We start from the raw sequence: 21,333 nt of genomic DNA, 5'->3' as shown, positions 1-21,333 counted from the left end.
GTCTTAACCTCATGCTGGAAGATGACCCACTATTTTACAAATCTACGCAACACAAAAGCGAGCATGCGTGCAACAGCATATAAGATGTCACAGCACTCATGTTTCACCCAACACATCTTCCCCTCCATAAAAAAAATGTTTTTTTTTTACTAGGTCTCCGCACTCGTGCTACCCCCATCACCTGTCTACCCTTTGTTTGTGCCTTCTCTGCTGGTTTCTTGCTCTGTTATGCCTTTTCAGCTAGTTTTTCTGCCCTGTTTTGCCTTTCTGCTTGTTTTTACTGCCCTCTGTTTTGCCTTTTCTGCTCATCTTTCTGCCATTTGTTTTGGCATTTTCTGCTAGTTTCTTCCCTCTTCCCACCATTTCCCTCCTCCCGCCACCCAGTACCCCAGCCTCCCCCAAGGACTTACTAAAAGTAGGCCGCAAGACAACCCCGTTGTGAAGGTCCTAGTGCCAGGACCCCCTTCCCTGTCCATCTTGCCCACAGTCCACTACCCTCTGCTTGCTGCTCTCTGTTTGTGCCTCCTCTGCTCATTTCTTGTTCTGTTTTACTTTTTCTACTAGTTTTTCTGCCCTTTGTTTTGCCTTACCTGCTTGTTTTTCTGCCCTCTGTTTTGCCTTTTCTACATGTTTTTCTGTACTTTGTTTTGCCTTTACTGCTAGCTTTACTGCCCTCTATTTTGCATTTTCTGCTTATTTTCTGCTCTCTGTTTGCCTTTCCTGGCTGTTTTTGCCTTCTCTGCTCGTTTTTCTGCCTTCAGTTTGGCCTTTTCTGCTTGTTTTTCTGCCCTCTCTTTGGCCTTTTTCCCTTGTTTTTCTGCCCTCTGTTTTACACTCTTCTGCTCAGTTTTGCCTTTTTCTGCTTTTTTTTGGCACCCTTTTGTGCCTTTTCTGCTCGTTTTCTGCCCTCTGTTTTACCTATTCTGACAGCTAGTTTTTCTGCCCTCCTTTTTGACTTTTGCTGCTTGCTTCTTCCCTCTTCCAGTCATTTCCTCAAGACCAGGCTTTTTGACATAGACATCTCATCCTCGCGTCCAGATACCCCCAGACGTTACAGTGCTGTGCTCTACCGATGCTGATTGATTGAGAGGAGATGGTTGGTTGCCACCCCGAAACCCCAGTGCTGCTTTAAGGCCCATTGCACAGCAGTACGGGCTACTGTGCAACATGTCATAAAGTTGCTAAAAACCAAGGGGCATATTATCAAGCCAGGTGATGAAATTATCGCCGCGTTAGCGGCAGAAAACTGCCGCTAAAATGGCGATAATGGGTTTGATAATATGCTCTATGGAATTCCAATTGAAGCCCATGTTAGATGTGAAGGACGTCTAACATGGGCTTCAATTGAAATTCCATAGAGCATATTATCAAGCCCATTATCGCTGTTTTAGCGGCAGTTTTCTACCGCTAAAGCGGCGATAATTTTATCGCCTGGCTTGATAATATGCCCCCAAGTTCTATGATGTGGTCAAAGCTGATGGAACCATAGCTCTTTGTTTTTGTTTACTTTGAGCCGTTTGCACAGCAGCTCTCGCTGCTGTGCAACATGGCTTAGTAACCCAATGCAGGCCTCGCCATGTCACTTTTTTATTGACTTTTAGCCATGTTGCACAGCAACCTGCGAAGCAACTTCTTTGGAAAAATATTGAGAACATCAATATGTTTTGCAAGGGTGAAATCTTTTGGCTTTGCCAATGCTTGTTGATTTTGTCTTTCGTATCCTGTGGTATCCCTAGAGGATATGACAACCTCTTAGTCTACTAGAGGGGCTTTACGATTTTTCTGGTATTTTATGCATCAATTTGCAGGGCCTCCAAAATCTACCCCTCAAATTCAAGGGTGACACCTCAAACCAAGATGTGTGGGAGCTGAAGATTAGTTATAGCTGATTCTATTACCGTGTAACAGGCCGCTTTACTTTCACCTTTGAGGGGAGGTGGCCTACCAGCACTCGATAACTGGAATCTTTCCCACCATTTTGTGTGTACTGTTCGTTGTATATCCAGCATTTTATGATTATTATATGGGTTGGAGACTTTTGAGGACCTAGTGAGTGTCTTCACAGTACTGCATGTCAAAAAAAAAAAATCATATATTCTGGCAATTACTGAAACTTGGCTGGACGATAACTCTGGTCCAAACATAGCTGCAGCATTGCCCGCAGGCTACGCTGCCTTATGGAACAATAGGCAAGATGGGAAAAGAGGAGGGGGAGTGGCAATTTTCTACAAAAAACAGTTGACAATGGGGAAATTAACAGGAGAAAACCTTGAAGGAGCTGACATAGTAATAGCCAAAGCTAACACCGACACTACGAGTGTGGCAGTGGTGGTGGTATACCAGCCCGAGAACTCCCCACAAGTTTATTGACCATCTCCCTGAAATTGTCACCAACTTTCGCTCACGGTTTTAACAGCTTCTGGTGGTAGGGGATTTCAACTATCACTGGGACCAGCTAACCAGAGAAGCACAAGCCCAACAGTTAGATGAAACAATGGCCACATTGGGATTGCACCAGTTTGTAGACACCCCCACCCACGAGAGAGGTCACACATTAGACCTGGTTTGGTCGACTCGGTCACTGGTCAAACTAGTAGAGACATCCTGGTGCGGGTGGTCCGATCATTATTTCATCAGTTTCCAAATGACCCTAACTAGTTGGGAACCCCGTCCATATGGAAAATGGTGTGGAGTTGGAATAAAATTGAGGCCAATAGCCTAGGGGAAACTCTACAAGTTAAGGCTCCCAGGGAAATCTGGTGTGAGGATCCTGAAGTTAAGGGTGAATCAATTTTTAATCAACTGACTATGGGTTTAAAAAAATTGGCACCAGCTCGCAGAATAAAGTGGAAAACAAGGGAAAGGGCGCTCCCTGGTTCACTGAAGAACTCAGGGGGTTGAAGCGGACCGTCCGCCTCTATGAAAGACAGTGGCAAAAAACCTACGAGCCACAGGCGCTCCTGGAATATAGGTTTAAACTTACTAGCTATAAAAAAGTCCATCCTTAAAAGGAAGGCCGAATTTTATGAATCCAGGATCCTGGCTGCTGACAATAAACAAAAAGAAACTTTTTAAATTTTGAAGGAGCTTAGCCAAAAGCAAATGCAAGAAGCCCCTACCAGTCGGGAACTATGTAATAAGTTCCTGACCTTCTTCTCAGATAAAGTTAAAGATATCTTAATAGGCAAGGGAAAAGCCACACAAGAATATAACAGAATCCATTACTACTTTTCCAAAATGGGACCAAGACTCTCAGCTTCACACTGCATCTAAGAGTAAGTCGGGCTCACCCACGGATCCCTGCCCCCCAAAGATTTTCAAACTAGCACTGCCAGCGATTGAGGAAGAAGTCCTTTCCCTGCTGAACCTTTCTCTGAAAAAAGGGATAGTCCTCAGAAAATTCAAGGAAGCCAGAGTAATTCCATTAGTCAAAAAGGTGGGAGCAGATACCACCATTATGACAAATTATAGACCCATCTCCCAACTCCCTTTTATGTCCAAAATTCTGGAACAACATGTTCTAAAAACCTTATCAGGGTTTATGGAAGATCATCACCTACTTGGGGACAGGTAGGCTGGCTTCCGAGCCAACCATAGCACAGAGCTAGTGATGCTGTCCGTATTGGATGAAATCAGGCTCACGGTAGACCAAAAAAAACCTGTGTGCTCTGGTACTCTTAGATCTGTCGGCCGCGTTCAACGCGGTCAATCATGATCAACTTTTGACTAGAACCTGGAACATAGGCATTGGCGGGATGATCCATCAATGGATTGCCTCCTTCCTGACAGATCGCAACCAAGTAATTCAGATGGGTGACTGTGAGTCCGACAGAGAGCCCATAACCTGTGGAGTCCCCCAAGGGTCTGCCCTATCACCACTGTTGTTTAACATTTATTTGCGCCCTCTGGTGATGGACCTGGCCCGGATGATTGTCAAGTGTTTAATTACGCTGACGACACCCAAATCATCCTACAAATTGAAAATACTCCCCAAGTCCACGCACATGTACAAGACATCTTAAGATTCGTAGTAAGTTGGATGACACTCAATCACTAAAAGTCAACCCCAATAAAACTGAGGTGTTGGCCATTACTATGGATAATAACCCATGGTCGTATCAATTTTGGCCGCAGGAGCTGGGAGACACTTCGTCTCCAGCACCAGAGGTAAAAAGCCTGGGTATAAAAATCGACGCTAATCTCTCTTTGTCTAATCAAGTTTTCACCGTCTTTGGGACATGTGTGGGCTTACTAAGGCAATTGAGGAAACATTCACCCATCCTCTCCTTCTCCACCATGTGAACCGTGGTGACAGCACTGATCTTGTCGCGTCTAGACTATGGCAATGCGCTTTACATTGGGCTACCGGATAACTTGCTAAGCAAACTTCAGGTGGTAATGAATGACGCAGCCAGGTTGATTTTTAAACTACCCAGATATCCAAGGGCTGCTCCCCTGTTGCAGATATAAAACAAGAAGAGAGAGGGACCCCGTCTGCCAAACCCAGGGATTGGGGTACTGTTGAACAGTGAAAAGAATTATCCCTTGGTAAAAAATTATATTAGTTCATTGACTAAAAAGCTTGGGTACACAATAGCAGTTCTATCATGTCACCTTAGCATTACACTCTCTTGTCACACTTAATCAAGCCCATATGAGAGAGCAAAACCACTATATATGAACAACAAACAACATATATCAAAAATAAAATTGCATTTATTAATTCATTTGTTTAAAAACATCCCATATATCACTATGTCAGAGAAACACTATACACATCACAGTGATACAAGTAAAAGGTTTCATATACAAGTAACATTGATGACACTAACACAAATACTAGAGAGAGACACCCAGACAATACACTTTGTCATAAAGGAGCATACATGATAGGAAAACTTTTTCAGCTAATTCTGGATACACTATATTATCATTTATTCGCAGGACGTGCTCGTTCCACAGATTATGCAACTGAAGCGTCAACACGTTTCGATGGCTCAATTATAATTCCATCTTTTTCAAGACAACATGTAACTCTCTTAATGGCACTGTATGGTTACCATGAAATCAATTGCTTATTTCATATCGTTCTAATTAGAGCGTCTTCTGTTTTAGGTTGCAAAGTTTAACATTAGCCTGCAGTTACCACTTCTGATGAAAATCGGGAAATACGCTAGTAACGCAAGGATTCCTTATTTTAATATATTCCTTTTCTTAAAATCTTTGATACCCTTCCTTTTCGTTATCTGCCTTTAAAATCTGTATATTATTTTAACATTGCCGATCTGGATTTCATCTGTTCTCTTAGGGTCTGCAGCGCTAGTAAGCTTTTAGGGCTTCCTGTTTTTTGAGCACTTTCGGCGTCACTTAAGCGGGACTACTGGAAACTGTTTGCATCCGCTCTACTCCAGCGAACTCCTCAACAATACGCCAACCTACGCAAAATGTCATTGGCTTCCTATCAAGCAAAGGACCAAATTTAAGGGACTTTGTATCGCCCATAAGGCCCTACATGGTCAAGCCTCAAGTTACATCAAAGAGCGCCTTATGAAATATATCCCAAGCCGCTCTTTAAGATCTTCCGCAGGGAACCATCTATCTTGCCCGCGGTTTAACCTCACGAAAAAAAAGGAGCGCGGGCCTTCTCTGTTCTCATCCCACAACTATGGAATAGGCTTCCTTCCCATCTTCGATCTGGAAGGCCCTCCTACCATTTAGGAAGAATCTGAAGACCCTGCTCTTCACTGAAGCCTGGGCTTAATTCCATTCAGTCAGGGGCCATATACACCTGGGGGCACTGTAGCTTTCTTCTCACAGCGCTTAGAGACCTGACGGTATTAAGCGCTTTATAAGTCACAATTAACAATAACAATTAACATTAACATACAAAATTATTCGCTGACCTAAATATTTTGTCCTAGGTATTGCACGCAAAAATATAACTCCATTGCACGTGGATTGTTATTAATTCCACAGGGACAATATTTTTGTAAAATATGCTTGTGAGTTGATATTTAAGTCAAACAATATTTAGACTATGATATTATGGTACCTTAACATTGCACACTATGGTGGTTCCTCCTCAGGTTTTAGTGATGTCCCTTCTGGGCCCATTTAGGTTCCCCCTTAGTTTTTGTGTATTAAATGTTTTAGGCTTCCTCAGCTCTGCACAGCCACACATAATACATTTCTTTTTGTGTAATTATTTTAGGAATACCCTGTACATCTTGTTTTGTTCAGTGATTCCTCTTGTGAGTCTTAATACAAGGTGGCCTGTAATACATAACAACATGGTTTACTGTTTTCTTTGCTCGTTTAGCAAGAGCTCCTAACGTTTTAGACATAACAGGGTAGCACAGTTGCAGATTTCCAACAAAGTAGTTCCTATCATATAAACTGTCTTGTCCCCTTGGGGGCAGAGAGGAGAATTCTGGCAGAGAGACCTGCCCTGGAACGAACGCACACAGAGCCTGACATGCAGCCTTGCGTAAACTGAGTTTACACTTAGATGCGTACCACCTAACTACATGCATCAGGTATGGGGTCTGTTGCCAATCCCAGAGATCACGCATATATATCCCCGTGCTCACACAGTAAGTATATGCCTAGACAGATAGATAATTTGCCATGGTGAGGATGTTTATTTTATACAGCCTGGTAGTAATGCTAATTACTTTTTTTGTTTCAACTGCGAAGTGATCACAGCACATTTGCTTCGCAATAGACAACGATAGTTTAAATAAGGGTATTGAAAACTTTCTGTGTGTCTTTCCTACGTATACTATAGTAATGCATGAGTGAGTGATGAAAGGTGAGGTTCTGTCACCACCATTCCCTTGGGGACTAGAGGGGCATGTTCTAGGTTGCCAAAATCACCGGCTACTCTGGGAAGGTTAGAAGTTCAGGTGAGACACTATGAGCTAGCCAGGATTTGGGCCAACAAATACTGACATTGTAGAGAGACTCAGTCCCTACATTCTGACATCCTGTCATCCCAAGGCACAGTTCTGCTTTACCAGTAGAGTCCCTGCGACCAGATTGTCTTTGTCCAACAGGTTGAAGTGATATCCTTCATCCCAACTGTCTCATTAGCCTAAGCTCAGTGGCCCTATTAATGTGCTGATTTGGGTGCTTTACAATCAGTCTGAATCAGACAGTATTTCCCTTGCTGCAGCACCTGAACCTTCCCTCCCTGTTTCGTGTTTTACTGGGCATCACCCAGTCAGCCGAGACCTTGTGATGGAAAATGGTTGTCTCTGAAGGGTCACCCCAAACTTTATGCCTTCTTCCTCCTCTTTTTCTGACATTATTTGTGTTGGCTTTTGGGATCTGTGCACTTTATCACTGCTACCCAGTGCTAAGTGCGTGTGCTGTCTACTCTAAACATGGTATAGTTAGATTACACCTATTTGGGATATTTATTTTACTTGTAAGTCCCTTGTATAGTGGTATACCATATATTCAGGACCTGTAACCCAAATGCTACCAGTGGGCCTGCAGCACTGATTGTGTCACCCACACAAATAGCCTTTAAAACCTATCTCAGGCCTGCCATTGCAGAGCTTGTGTGTGCAGTTTACTGTCATGTCGGCCTGGCATTTAAAACCATTTGTCAAGCCTTAAACTCCCCTTTTTATTACACATATGTCACCCCTAAGGTAGGATCTAGGTAGCCCGTAGGGCAGGGTGCTGTTTAAGTAAAAGGTAGGACATGTACTGTTTAGTTTTAGATATCCAGGTAGTGACAAACAGACAAATTCATTTTTCACTATTGTGAGGCATACACCTCTTGTAGGCAAACATTGGGAATTCCTTAAACACTTTAAAGCTGTAATTGCTAATCAGAAAGAAGTAGCTGTCACTGTTTCACATATTTGGAATGGTAATGATACATTCTCTTTACTGGTAAAGTTGGATTTAACATTACTGTTTGAGAAATGCAACTTTGGAAAGTGGACATTTCTCTGCTCTTACTGCTCTGTGTGCCTTGCAGCCTGTTTCCAATACACATATAGGGTGGGTGACAGCTACACGTTGTGCATTCCCTCCAGAGAGCCTCAAATACAGGAATGGTGGGTGTGACAGAGAACTCATCTGCATTCTGATAGCTCTTCCTCAGCAGGAAGAGGGGGGTAGCTGACACTGCTACCTCAATAGGCAGTGTCCTGTTTCCCACACAAAGGGCTGATTACCCCCTAGAGATAGTCTGGAGGCAGGATTGGGAAGACAGGGGGTCCTGTGCACTTCAAGGGCCTGCTTTGAAGTCACCTCTACTAAAAAGACACAACTCGGTATAAATACTGGGCCTCTGACCCTGCCAAGACTGTACACTACAAGACCTGTGAAGAACTCTGCCAGGATTAAAGACTGCTGTGCTACAAGGATTGCCATTCTGCTTGACTACTGCTCTGGAAGAACTGCTTTTCTGCTTTGCTGTGCAGTCCTGCTGCCTGCTGATCTCTGCCCTGCCCAGGGGAAGGACTGGGCCCACATCACTTGAACCTAGAGTAACTCCAGTGGCTTGATCTCTGTTCTGAATTTTCAGAGCCATCAAAGACTCCCTTCAACCCTGCAGCAGCACCTGGACTTGTCCTTCTGTGAGTCCTGTGCTGTCAAGTGATGCCAATCCAGTCCTGGGCCCTTAAAAATGAGCTTCTGCTGTGCAGAACCATCAAAATAGGCGCAGTGGTGGCTTTGTGCCAACTGGAACCGATGCATTGTCCTTCGACGCTGATCAACGAAATAGCTTAAATGGACTGTGTGCCTCAACGACAATGGACAGCACGACACAGCGATGACGCAGTGCCTGCCTCGTAAAGGGGTTCATCGACAAAGCCTTTATTGTCTGCACAAATTGTAACTGACTCGTCAAGCCTTCGTCACCAAGGTTTTTATTCAGCGCGACCTGCATGTGTCCTGTAGCCAGCCTGCTCTCCATTGTGGTCAGCCTGAACTTTGGATTCAACCCGGTCTTGTAACACCTAAGCGCTATTTGACTCTAAGCATTAGATTTTGATTTCATCTTTAAAAAATCATAACTCTGTGACAACTTATTGGATTTCTGTCATTTTGGTCTTGTTTTGCTCATAAACCTATTATCTATCTTTCTAAACCTGTTAGTGACTTCTAAGTAATGTGTTTGCATTTTATCTTTAAAAATTCATATCTCGACTACTCCTGATTGGAGTATTGTTGTTTTCATCATGTTTTACTTAGGTACATATTCTATATTTTTCTTAACCTGTGTGGAGTCTTTTTGTGGTGCATTCATTGTTACTCTGTGTGTGTGTTGAACAAATACACTTTGCCTCTTTAGATGAACCTGACCGATCTGTGCCAAGCTACCAGAGGGTGGGCACAGCCTATCTTTTAGTGTGTATCTATCTTTCCCTAACTAGAGTGATGATTCCTGCCTGGACAGGGTGCATACCTCTGCCAGCTAGAAAACACAGTTCTAACACCTTGTTTGATAGTGTTTGATTTAGTTAGGCCAAACACTTTGCATGAACAGTTGACATCAGCCTCTCCCCGACTTTTCAGAGACGGCCAGGAATAACATTTGGAAAGATGCACACTTGCTAGATTGGAGTAGTGATCCATATTCAGATAAAAATAACTTTTGCTTGGATCCTCCATCCCGAGAGATATGCTAACTAAATCTATATTCTATTTGTGATTCATCTTGGTATGAAAGGAAACTGTGTATACATCCAGAGATACATTTATTAGGAGCAGGACTCTGTGTTTCTATACCTCTTCAAATCCAGGCAAAGGAATTGAAGATGCCTTGTGTACGTGACCGGCCATGGCAGAAATACACCCACATTTCAAGGTTTGGGAAGGAGCACTCTGCTGACCAGGTGAGCAAAAAAAGGGCCAGGATGACTGAAGGCATAGTTGAAGTCACATCATCAGAGAATACCATCTAGGAGCCCATATAGTACAGCTTTCAAGAATAAAGACAAGAAACTTTGCGTCCTTTAGTTGGCCAAGGATAGTTGGAGCTTTTTCAGGATTGTGAATGCAGTAAGCCTGAGACTGCATTGCCCTCAACCAGCGCTGTATAACTTTTGATTTTGTAAGGGTCTGTCTTTGACTTTTCCTTTTCGGACAAGAACAAACCATTAAATATTTTTCTTCTGTTTAGACCTTTGGGAGATGTCCCACTGTCTGAGGATGGTCTTCCTGACAGCATAGAGCTTCCTTCCTGCCTTACCTGAAATCCGGTAAAATTCAGCCCAACTCAGATCACCAGAGTGCACCAGGGTGTGCAGCCCAATGACTGATTGACTCTGGGGCCACTGATAGGCTCTCGACTGCACTTCGGGGCAGCTGCCGGGGCCTACGCAGATGCTGGAGGCCACTGAATGCTGCAAAGCGGGAAGGGCGATGGCTGGTGGAGGCAGGCTGGGCCCGGAACAGACTACGGCTTGGCAGTGTCTGTTTCCTGCGGTGCAGACTTCTGATGGGGGCCTGCTATCCCTGCCCCCCTTCTGCTTGCTGCCACAAGTGGGGGGCTGTGCCGGAGTAGAGGAAAGAGGCAGCAGCTGGGACTGAACATAGTCATCAGCCCTCTCTGGAGGAGGGAGACTGGAGTGACAACAACGTGTGCGACCCATGGTGCGGGCACTGGAGGAGTCTCAGTGTGGGAGGCCTCTCCCCAGGATGCAGGAGGGGCAGCAAGATGACCCGGGAGGCCCCTGCAGACACCAGAGTGAGTGGGGCTGCTGAAGACAGAGGCCAATGTAACCTTCCATAAACAGGCCCGCTACAGAGCCGGTGAGTGCGGCCTGGAGATTCTAACAAGGTGCGAAGAGGGAAAGCACCAAGTGGGCCCTAGGGGAGGTGAAAGGGCTTGGCAAAATTCAATTGGCTGCCTCTAGGACCTACAAAGATCCACATAATGGTAATTTAGACATCATGGCTCAAATTATTATTGGGCTTGAAGCAACGAGGCCCGGTTGGAGATGGGGGTCTCACTTCCAGAGTTACGTGAGGGACACGACGCCTGAGGGGATCACTGGGGTCCCTCCATCCTTCTATCTTGGAACTGCCTTGATGGCCGCTTCCAGCTGATGCCCATAGACATAGACGGGCGTACTATCGGGGAAGAGGCATGGAGGTGAAAGAACTCTCCACCGGATTCAACTAGTGTGGAACAAGGGAGTTCCCCTGACCCAGTCCAATAAACTGGACAAATATGCTGTGCCTAGACAGGCGGCCACTAATGGAGGAGCAACTGGGGGTCAGGAGGAGGTGTCAGAGCCTTTGCCTGGGGCCATAATGGAGGCCATTCACGAGTTGGGAACAACCCTTGAGACAAAAATGGATAAAGTTACAATAGAAGTGAACCTCCTCCAGGCAGATATGAACAAGACCTCTGAGAAGGTTACCACAGCAGAAATGAATATTACCGAACTCCAAACAGCCACCTGTAAATTGGAAGACTGGGTGCAGCAGTTAACCCACCGGCACAACATAATTGCGTTGAAACAAGAAGAATAGGAGGGAAGGGCCCCTAGGAACAACATTAGAGTGGCGGGGATCCTGGAAGGAGTGGAGGACCCCAGCATGGACCTTTTTCTGGAGGACCTCACAATGAACAACCTGAAGCCAAAAGGCCTATCGAACATTTTTTCAGTTGAAAGAGCACACAGAGCGCAGGTGCCCTCGCGAAGGCCGGGAGCCCCACCCAGTACAATCATCTGAACTACAGAGACAGCGATGCCATCCTGCAAGCGCACACATCAAGGGAGAATCGCCCTATGAAAATGCATCGAACTGGTTCTTTCCAGACCTCACCCTCCTGATGCAACGACGGCGACAAACCTTTGACGAGGTCATGATGCTCTTCCAGTTGAGCTCCAGGTGCTGGATAATGGGAAGTCATGGTACTTCACAGCACTTAAAGACGTATGGGACTGGCTTGAGGGCAGACGAGGGAACAAGCAGCAGCAGGAGCAGGACCGATGGCGTGTGTAGGTATTTGAGTGACGAAGCTCTCCATGGGGCACAAGATGAAGCTTCAGGCGGGGGACTTTCTCCAGAGAATTGCCTTGCGAGCTCGAAATGGTGATCGGTTTTAAGACAGGGGGCATTGGGCCCACTTTTGGAAGATGACAGACAAGAAACAAACTATGCTGAACGCCGTGCCCTGACCAATTCCTGGGGGTGATGAACTGAAGACTGAATCAGGGACTTCTCCACACTTAAAGGGTTTGTAAGTGCTGGGGTCTTGTAGAGATACATGGAAAGACACATGCTAGACAACAGAGTAATACGGAAAGTGGGGGGCAGTAGGGCTGCCACTGGTCTATAGGAAGCTGCGCCAGCCGACCCCAGCATACAGTACAGTTTAAATGGGCGGCAGGCGCTCTATATATTGTGGATATGGGTAGTTTCAGACCTACAGTGCAGGGTAGCAGGGAGTGTTTTGTTCTGAGGGAATTTGTTTCTGTGTTATTGTGTTTTGCAAGTTTAATGCTGATTTTTGTTTAGCTTCAGAAACCCCAATAAAGGTAGTATGTGATATCCGGCCACATGGTGACAGTGAGGATGGGGGCATTGGGGAGGGAGAAGGGAAGTCTGCGATCTACCCTATTACAGACATCACATCACAACACACAATAGCAATGAAGATCATGACGTGGAATGTCAGTGGCCTGGGAGATAAAATTAAGCATACAATGGTTCTACAATACTTGCATAGACAGTCCCCTGACTTAGTTCTTCTGCAGGAGACACACTTAAATGGCAACAACTGATTGGCACTCAATCAGTTTGGATATACCCTCCTGGCCCACGCAGGCTTCACATCATGTTCCAGAGGGGTTTCATTCCTAGATAAAAACACAATACCCTTTCTGCCGCAATGTATGACCCATCGAGCAGATATGTGGCATTAACAGGATCATGGGAGGGTCGGGTCCTCAACATCTGATTCACTCACATACCACCAAGGATCCACGCCGAGACTCTATGAGAACTTAGCAAACGAATATTAGATATGCCCCCAGGCGTCCTCATACTAGGTGGTGATATGAACGCCATCATGTCATTAGAGCAAGACAGAGCTACGATGTCCCTTCGAGCTACAGGGCGCAGCCAATGCATGCTTTTACAGAGGCGATGGGAATGACGGACTTATGGAGGATACACAATTTGACCACTGGGCAGTAAACATCATCTCGGCCTCACACAGTAGTGGCTTCCAGCTAGAGTACATCTTTACACAGACAGTGTACTTGGGGCAATTTAATAAGGTGCGCCACAAGGTGAGGGGCATATTAGACCGTTCTCCAGTCGAGGTGCTTCTGCAGGGTCCCGTCTGAGATTTCACTCTCCCACAACGTCTAGACCCCTGGCACTTTAAGGACTGTGAATTCCAAGATAAGTTCAGGGAAAAAAACCCAGTATTTTGATGAAAATACAGGCACCCTCTGAGAAGCATACAAAGTGTTGGCCCGGGCTTTGTACAGGCGGTGGTTGGGGGTAGGAGGAAGGAGCGGTGCTCTCAATGTGGGGAGCTGGAACAAGAAATAAGGGACATTGAGACACACTTGGGGTGAGAAGGGATTGACCGACCCAGTTCTGAGTCACATGCTGCGTCTTAAACAGGGGGAGCTCAGAGACCTGAAAGAAAATGTGGCTCAGGCACACGCCGTAGCCACGCAGAGACGAATATACGATCTAGATGACAAAGCCAACAAGTTAATAGCTTGCCTAGAGAGGAGGGATAGGAGCCAAAATTGGGTCCCGAAACTCCAAATTCCAGGTGGCCCCCCGAGGAGGTCCAGTGTGCAAATAGCGGAGGCTTTCGCAACTTACTATGAAGTATTATACCAACCGGTCTCCAGCAGATCGGGAAATGACAGCTGCAAACTGCTCAAACATATTCCCCTGTCGGTTCTGTCGCGCAAGGATGGGTGAGGCAATTGATCATGATTTGACAAAGGACGAAATTGTGGGGTCTTTTTGGGATTTACAGTCCAGAAAGGCAGCAGGACCGAACAGACTCCTTGCAGAATTCTATAAGAGTGTAGCAGAGGGAGTGGCTCAGCCAATGTTAAATATGTTCCTCACAGCAAGGGACGATGGAAGACTGACAGAAGAACTGAGATTGGTGACCATTTTGAAAAAAGGAAAACCTCTGGAGTTATGTAGCTCCTGTAGACCCATCTCTTTTCTTAATTTTGAGGTCAAAGTCATGGCACAAGTACTAACTAACTGACTGGGCCCAGTACTGCCCACTACAGCCCACCCTGATCAATCAGGATTCATGCTACACAGGAGTACTAGGATGAATCTTCACCGTCTATATGGAGTCATGCACGTAACGGCGACCCAGCCGACCGAGGCTGTTGCGCTGTTGTCACTAGAAGCTGGAATAGCGTTCTATAACATCGAATGGCCATATCTCTTTGCGGTTCTATCCAGACAATAGTTCTGCACCTGGGTCAAACTATTATATCATGACCCGCTAGCGAGGTTCATGATATAAAACGGGTAATGTGAAAGGAGTGATATCTAGACAATGCCCGCTACACAGGGGCACGCTGCAGGGGGTGCCCACTCTCTCCCTTGCTCTTCGCATTGGCACTTGAGTCACTTGCGGTGTGGGTATGTGAGGATCTGCTCATTTGAGGTATTGATGTAGGGGGTGGCTGGGAGGAAAGTATCTCCTTATACACGGATGACATTCTGCTCTATGAATATAAGCCCCGCCAAGGTTTTCACAACTCATCTACATTTTCCATCATTTTGGCAGCTGTTTGGGCTACCAAATAAATTGGGACAAGTTCGTAGAATTCTCTCTGATTGACGAGATCGAACCCCTCATTTCTGCCTGTGTGGCCCTGGTCTGACAAGAGGAGTTCAAATACCTAGGTATTTGAATCGCCAAATCAGAGGAAGACTTTATGCATCGGAATGTACATTACCAACTGCAGAAGTTATAAGAGGACAAGGTCCTCTGGCGATGTCTACCAGCCTCTCTTATGGACAGAGCGGTCTTATTCAAGATGATGGCTCTCCCCCGCCTGTTATATGTGCTCCAAAACACCCCATACCGGAGACTGGAGGCTTTCGTCCAGGCAATTGAGGCGGAGCAGTGCAACTTACTGTGAGGAGCGTCAGCCTGAGAATAGCGCTATGTGAACTACAACAGGGTGTCTACAAGGTGATACAGAGCGTTTCAGCATATAGATCAGCCTGTATCAATCTATTAGCAGATACCAAATTTTACAGACCCATCCACAGAGACCCTACAGCTCGACTCAAGAAAACCATAAACACTCTTACAATAGAGGCACTGGAACAGAAGTGCATAAATAAGAAGGAGCAGGATTTCCAGAACTGCAATGATCCTAGAACACCAATATTCTATACAATACCCAAAATCCACAAAGGAAGAATACCACCACCAGGGAGACCCATTGTGTCGGGGATAGGTTCCCTTTTGGAACCACTGTCTAAATACACAGATTGGTTTCTCCGTCCTCTGGTGACTCAAATTAAATCCTACATCCAAGACACCAAACATCTACTAAACGTCCTTCGGGATGTTACATACGATCCAACACAGAACATTTTGGTATGTCTGGATGTTGAAGCATTATATACCAGCATTCCACAAGATGAGAGCATCAGAGTGATTGAAACATATCTCCAGCAAGGAGAATGGACCTGGGACGCACCAATAAGCTGGGTTATTACACTTATGAGTCTGGCATTGAAAGAAAACTTTTTCAGATTCGAGGATCAACTGTACCTGCAAACACACGGTACATCTATGGGGAGCACATTTGCTCCCAGCATAGCATGTCTCTATGTAGGACATCTGGAGGAAGAACACATATGGACCACCAACCCATATACCAAGAATATCAAAGGGTGGTGGCGGTATATAGATGATATCTTGGTGATTTGGGAAGGCGATACAGACACATTGACCAACTTCCATACATGGGTCAATCAACTCAACCCACATTTGAAATTTACCATGACATCTAACCAAAATCAGATAACATTTCTAGATGTAAAATTGAGCGCAAAAAATGGGGGGATTACCAGTTCTTTATTTTCCAAACCTACTGATAAAAACAGTTTATTCCACTTCAACAGCGCCCATCCCCGATCACTCAGGGAAAATCTCCCAATAGGCCAATTTTTGCGTATACGCAGGAATTGTGCCGATCTGGGAGAATACAGAATAGAAGCAGATAATCTGGCAAAGAAGCTATATGAAAGATCGTACCCAAGAAGGATTATTGAAAATGCAAAAAAACAATCTCGTAACACACCCAGAGAGGCCCTAATTGAAACACATCAGAAAGAAGAACCAGACGCTCTCATATGTGTTACCACCTATAATACATCATCCAAGGTGATTAAGAAAATTATCAATAAAAAGTGGACAGTTCTCACGTCCAATCAACTGAAATATGAGAAACCAATGTTCTCTTTTAAACGGAACAGAAGTCTGAGGGATTCTCTCATTCATACTGATTTCATGAAACCGAAAATACAATCCAGAAAACAGACAACACTATGGAATCTACCAATGGTCACTGGACATTACCCATGCGGGACTTGCGTGGTTTGCCCGTTTACAGAACAGACTAAGGAAATAGATCTGGGAATGCCATACCTGTGGGAACAGCGATCACACACGAATTGCAATACAGATAAGGTCATCTATCTGATAAAATGTCCCTGTCAACTGATGTATGTGGGAATGACAGGAAGAAAAATCAAAGTGCGTATATGTGAGCATAGAAGCACGATCAGAAGGGCTATTACGTCTACTAAATTGACAGCACATTACATTGAGCGAAAACACACAGATTCAGATTTGTGGTGGACAATTATTGAGAAAGTGAATGGGGAGGGCGATATGTCTAAAACCCTATTGGAACGCGAACAACGATGGGTATACAGACTCAAAACCCACATCATTGGATTAAACGATTCAATACAATGGAACCAACTTACTCAGAGATAACACTCATTATGAGTAATACAACTGAAACATAACCCCACATTCAAGTCTCGTAGATATGGTCATACCTAGACTAAAAACCGAAAACTATGGAAACTAGAGATTGGGTGAGATGTTGCTTTTTAGCAACCAATGGCTAGATCACTTGGTTTTTTATTCTAAGACCAATAGCTTCTGACCCTCCAACAACGCAAACAGGTTGCATTCCGCGGTGGGTATGTCCCAAAAATCACAGTATTGATTCAGCAATCAATCTCTAGAACCAAGCGTCTGAGAAACAAATTGCGGTCCCCTGTGGGTGTCCCATGAGATCCATTCTCTATTTAATAACTAGACTCTCAAACCCGAGTGGCTAAGGACATATTAGAGATCGCACACTCTCGCCATACAGACCGTCCATAGGCGACGGAATAATACTGATAACCTGAAGTTATAACCGGCAATTGTGCTGGCTGTATCGGCATCATATTGGGCATCTCTGATGGACCAGCGTGAAATAGATATGAATACATACACAGATTTAGAATCCATAAACATGCGTCAGCAAATTGATAAAGCTTTGTTTGAAGAATTAAAGTAATCCCTCAAAGAAAGCATCAATAGACACGCACTAAGCCCAAAACTACAATTCCCATGAGTCTCGATGACAGTCGACAGAGTCGGAGACAGGATACGGAAGTAGGTGGGGCAGTAACCAATAGCGAATTGTGTGTTTAAAGCGTCACAAGGAAACGGAACAGCACCCCAAGCAGTGGAACCACCACCGAATAGGTTGATACGAGGGGCAGGACCCTTGATGGCGTGAGTAAATGCTGCCGAGTGACTGCAACTCTAAGGTATGAGGAGAGAGCTGGTCCCCTCGCGGGATCCAGCACCGGACATAACTCTAACAGACTTTGTCCTTCGTTTATGTTTTTGTGTGTCTCTTTATGTGTACGCTTACTTGATGGCCCCCCTTCATGACAAACTGGGATACTCACATCTCATGGGTTGATGATACTTACGCTTACGATTATGAAGTGTTTGACTACAGGGCTACCCCACTAACAGTAGTCTTCCACTTGGAGTTGATACCCCTCTCAAAACGGGGTAAGAATGCATGTATGAGAGAGAGAGAGAAAGTGTAGACGTATGTAAGAGCGCGAAAGGTGAGCATGTTATCACGCGATCATGTTACATGTACAGATGTATATATATATATATATATAAAAAACCACGGCGATTTTTCACATTTTATAGTGTTTTTTCACAAGAGGATTACACGGGTGTCAGTACATTATGTATAGACTTACACCTATGAATAAAAGGAGATAGAATGCGGCACGCAGCCTCCACAAAAACCGGGCAATACACAAATATGAACGTGTGAGAAAATCAGAGTGTTTTTTCACCCGCCACCCGGAAATGTCTGTTGTCTTCACCTTGAGTGAGTTGAGACGCACGTTTGTAGACATGAACATTCCTGGATCTCCATATATAATTAAATGTGGTGTCTCTTTCTTTCCTTTTTTCTTTTTGTCTCCTTGTTTCTCTACCTAGATGGAGTGACATACAAGACTAATTGGTCCACAACAATTGATGAGGAGCGTTAGTCGCCCTCATCCCAAATAGTGCAGGGAATTCTTCTGCCTACCCAATCCAGGGGGCATTTTTTCCGCCCTGAAGAAAGTCCAGCACCCTTTATGGGGCCCAGCAGGACTGAAACATGTTGCCTATAGGGTCTTAGGACCATAATATCCCAATTTGACCCTTAAATTTTATTTTATTATCACCACTGACAGTTCCAAGAATAAAAGGGATACTGGGAACTGCTGTGGCTTTTAATCTTTATCCCCCTGGCCAAAAACATCATCATAAGAGCTCCCTGAGATATGGTCGAGCCCACCTTAACTTATAGGGGTCGAGGTGTCCCGATGATGAAGCATGACACCACTAGGGTGTGTGAGGGAATATAAAACAAAAGGAGTTGCCTCCTTTCCCACTGAGTAGTGGTGTTTAGTTCCATCTTCATTAAGGGACCTTAACATCTGAAAATTCTAGGTCTGTTCGAATACAACTCCCAATCTCATCTTTGAGTTACTGGTGGGGAGTACTTTTGGTAGAACGGTCTACAAGGTTAGCCTGGTGGTACTGGATATCAGGAACTATTACCTGGCATCCCAGTTCATTAACACTAACAAGTGGGTCTTCGCACCATACACCAAACTCGCTCATCGAGTGGACCACCTCGCCATGGGAAACGGTGGCTACCCGACCATGTTGTATAGCAAAAAGTAGGAGAGATGGCAGCCCAGGCATTGCGAAATACTACGAAACTACTGGGATGGGAAACTAAATTAATGGAACATACCCTGCTTTGGGGATGCGACCTGCTAGGTGAGCTTGGGCGTCTGAAAAGTTTTCGCAAGTGGGGACACATTGGGATAGACTGACAGGGAGTCTGGTGTCGTGGAACTATGGTCACCTTCAGAGATTTACATACGGAATGTCAGATGGTGGACAGGTAGCGATTTCGCTACCTGCAGTTGAGGCACGACCTTCGATATCTTATATCGGAGGGCGAACAAATACCTGAATATTCCCCACTAGAGGAGACTCCTACTCGACACAATGATAGACAAAGCTGTCTCCCTCACGTAGTGAAAGATCATGAATAACTCCCCAGATCACATGGGCCCCCTGAGGGAAGCGTGGGAAACAGACGTGGGGCTCCTGGAGGAAAACGATTGGGCAGAAGCCATATACAGCCCTAGGGAGATTGACATACAGGCACAGTTCAGATTGATTCAACACCGAATTTTGCATAGATCACATGTCCCTAGGATGCTTTAGCTCCGCATGGGTCACTGCATCTAGGGGATGTGGGGAGATGGGCTCCTTCTTTCACATTCTATGGAACTGTCCCAAAATTCAGTCATATTGGACAGGAGTTGCCCGAGTGATGACAGCTGTAATGGGTCTCCATGTTCCAGCTGAGTCATGGTGGCATATATTGGAGTGATGGGACACACAGACTGGCTGAAATATACTAAACTAGGGCTTAGGCTTGCATATGGGGTAGCAAAGAGGAACATTGCACGGGCATGGCGAGCTACCAATGCCCCTAGGATCGGAGACAGGAAGATAGATGTAGATTGGTGCCAACAGACATAAGAAGTTATTTATCATAGCAGTAGGAAAAGATCTGGGCTTCATGGGTACAGTACAGGAATTAACCAGAAGGGTCCAAAATGGGTGGAATCGGGAGGGGGTGTAATTAAGTGGTGCAAAGCGTTGGATCGGATAATCTCATTTACTGGGCTATGTATGGTTTCCTCGAATTACTGCCTGCCATATTTCACCCTGTCTCTGTATTATACTGAAATGTGTACAAAGTGGTAGTACATGTGTGGTGTGGACTTGCTGGAGTAATTTACTATTGTCTTGGATCCTTTTTGAATGGTGGTAACTGTAGAAGTTGAATTTGTTAAGAGCAATGGGCTTGTACTTTTGTGGGTGGGTGCAAGTCCCTCCCTAAAGCCCTCCTGCTACCACTCCTTACTCCTTCCTTAACCCCTCTTGTTTAGTAGTAAATATCGCCATTTTCCAGCCACTCCTACCTGCCCCTCATATTTACTACTGAAACATATCCTTATGTGAATGCAGAATCCACAGTTGGGGCAGAGATCTCTGTAAATAAAAAGATAGAGAGGCGTAAACAGATCCTCCACACGTAGGCTTGTGAATAGCATTTTGCAGCAAGTTAGAAGTATTGCAGTACTACTAAACATGCTACAAAAATGCAGTTTGTAGATAGGCCCCATAGTGTTATATATATTAGATATATTTTAGGGAAGCAATAACATTGACTGTGATGGTAGATATAATTCTGAGTTTGGCTGACTGGTTACTCCGTCACAAATGTAACACACATCTAGTTTACCTTATAATAAGTGCCATAGACTACTCACCATATTACATCTGTCACACTCCAAATCAAGTCTCTAGTATTGAATATTTCAAGATTTTATGAGAATAGATGAGAATATGTTAGACATCCTGAAGATAATAGGCTAGCCATTCCCTGTAGACCACAATACCTACTTTTTTCATCACTTACATATTATCTTCATATTTTAGCTTGGAATTATTTTGTAAGGTAGGATCATTTTTAATTATGATTGAAATTTTTGTATTTATTTTTCTATTGTTACATGATATGAGATTCAAATTGGTGCACACTCAGAGCTGGACAGTTGCTGTAGGGTATAGTTGTATATGAGGAAATGGCCCTATCGAAAATTGGATTCATGCTGGGTTAAAGCAAGTGACATTCACTTTTATTTGGATTCTCT

This window comes from Triturus cristatus, chromosome 5_2 (assembly GCF_964204655.1).
Source record: "Triturus cristatus chromosome 5_2, aTriCri1.1, whole genome shotgun sequence".
Taxonomy (NCBI): domain Eukaryota; kingdom Metazoa; phylum Chordata; class Amphibia; order Caudata; family Salamandridae; genus Triturus; species Triturus cristatus.
Note: the sequence above shows the minus strand (reverse complement) of the source record.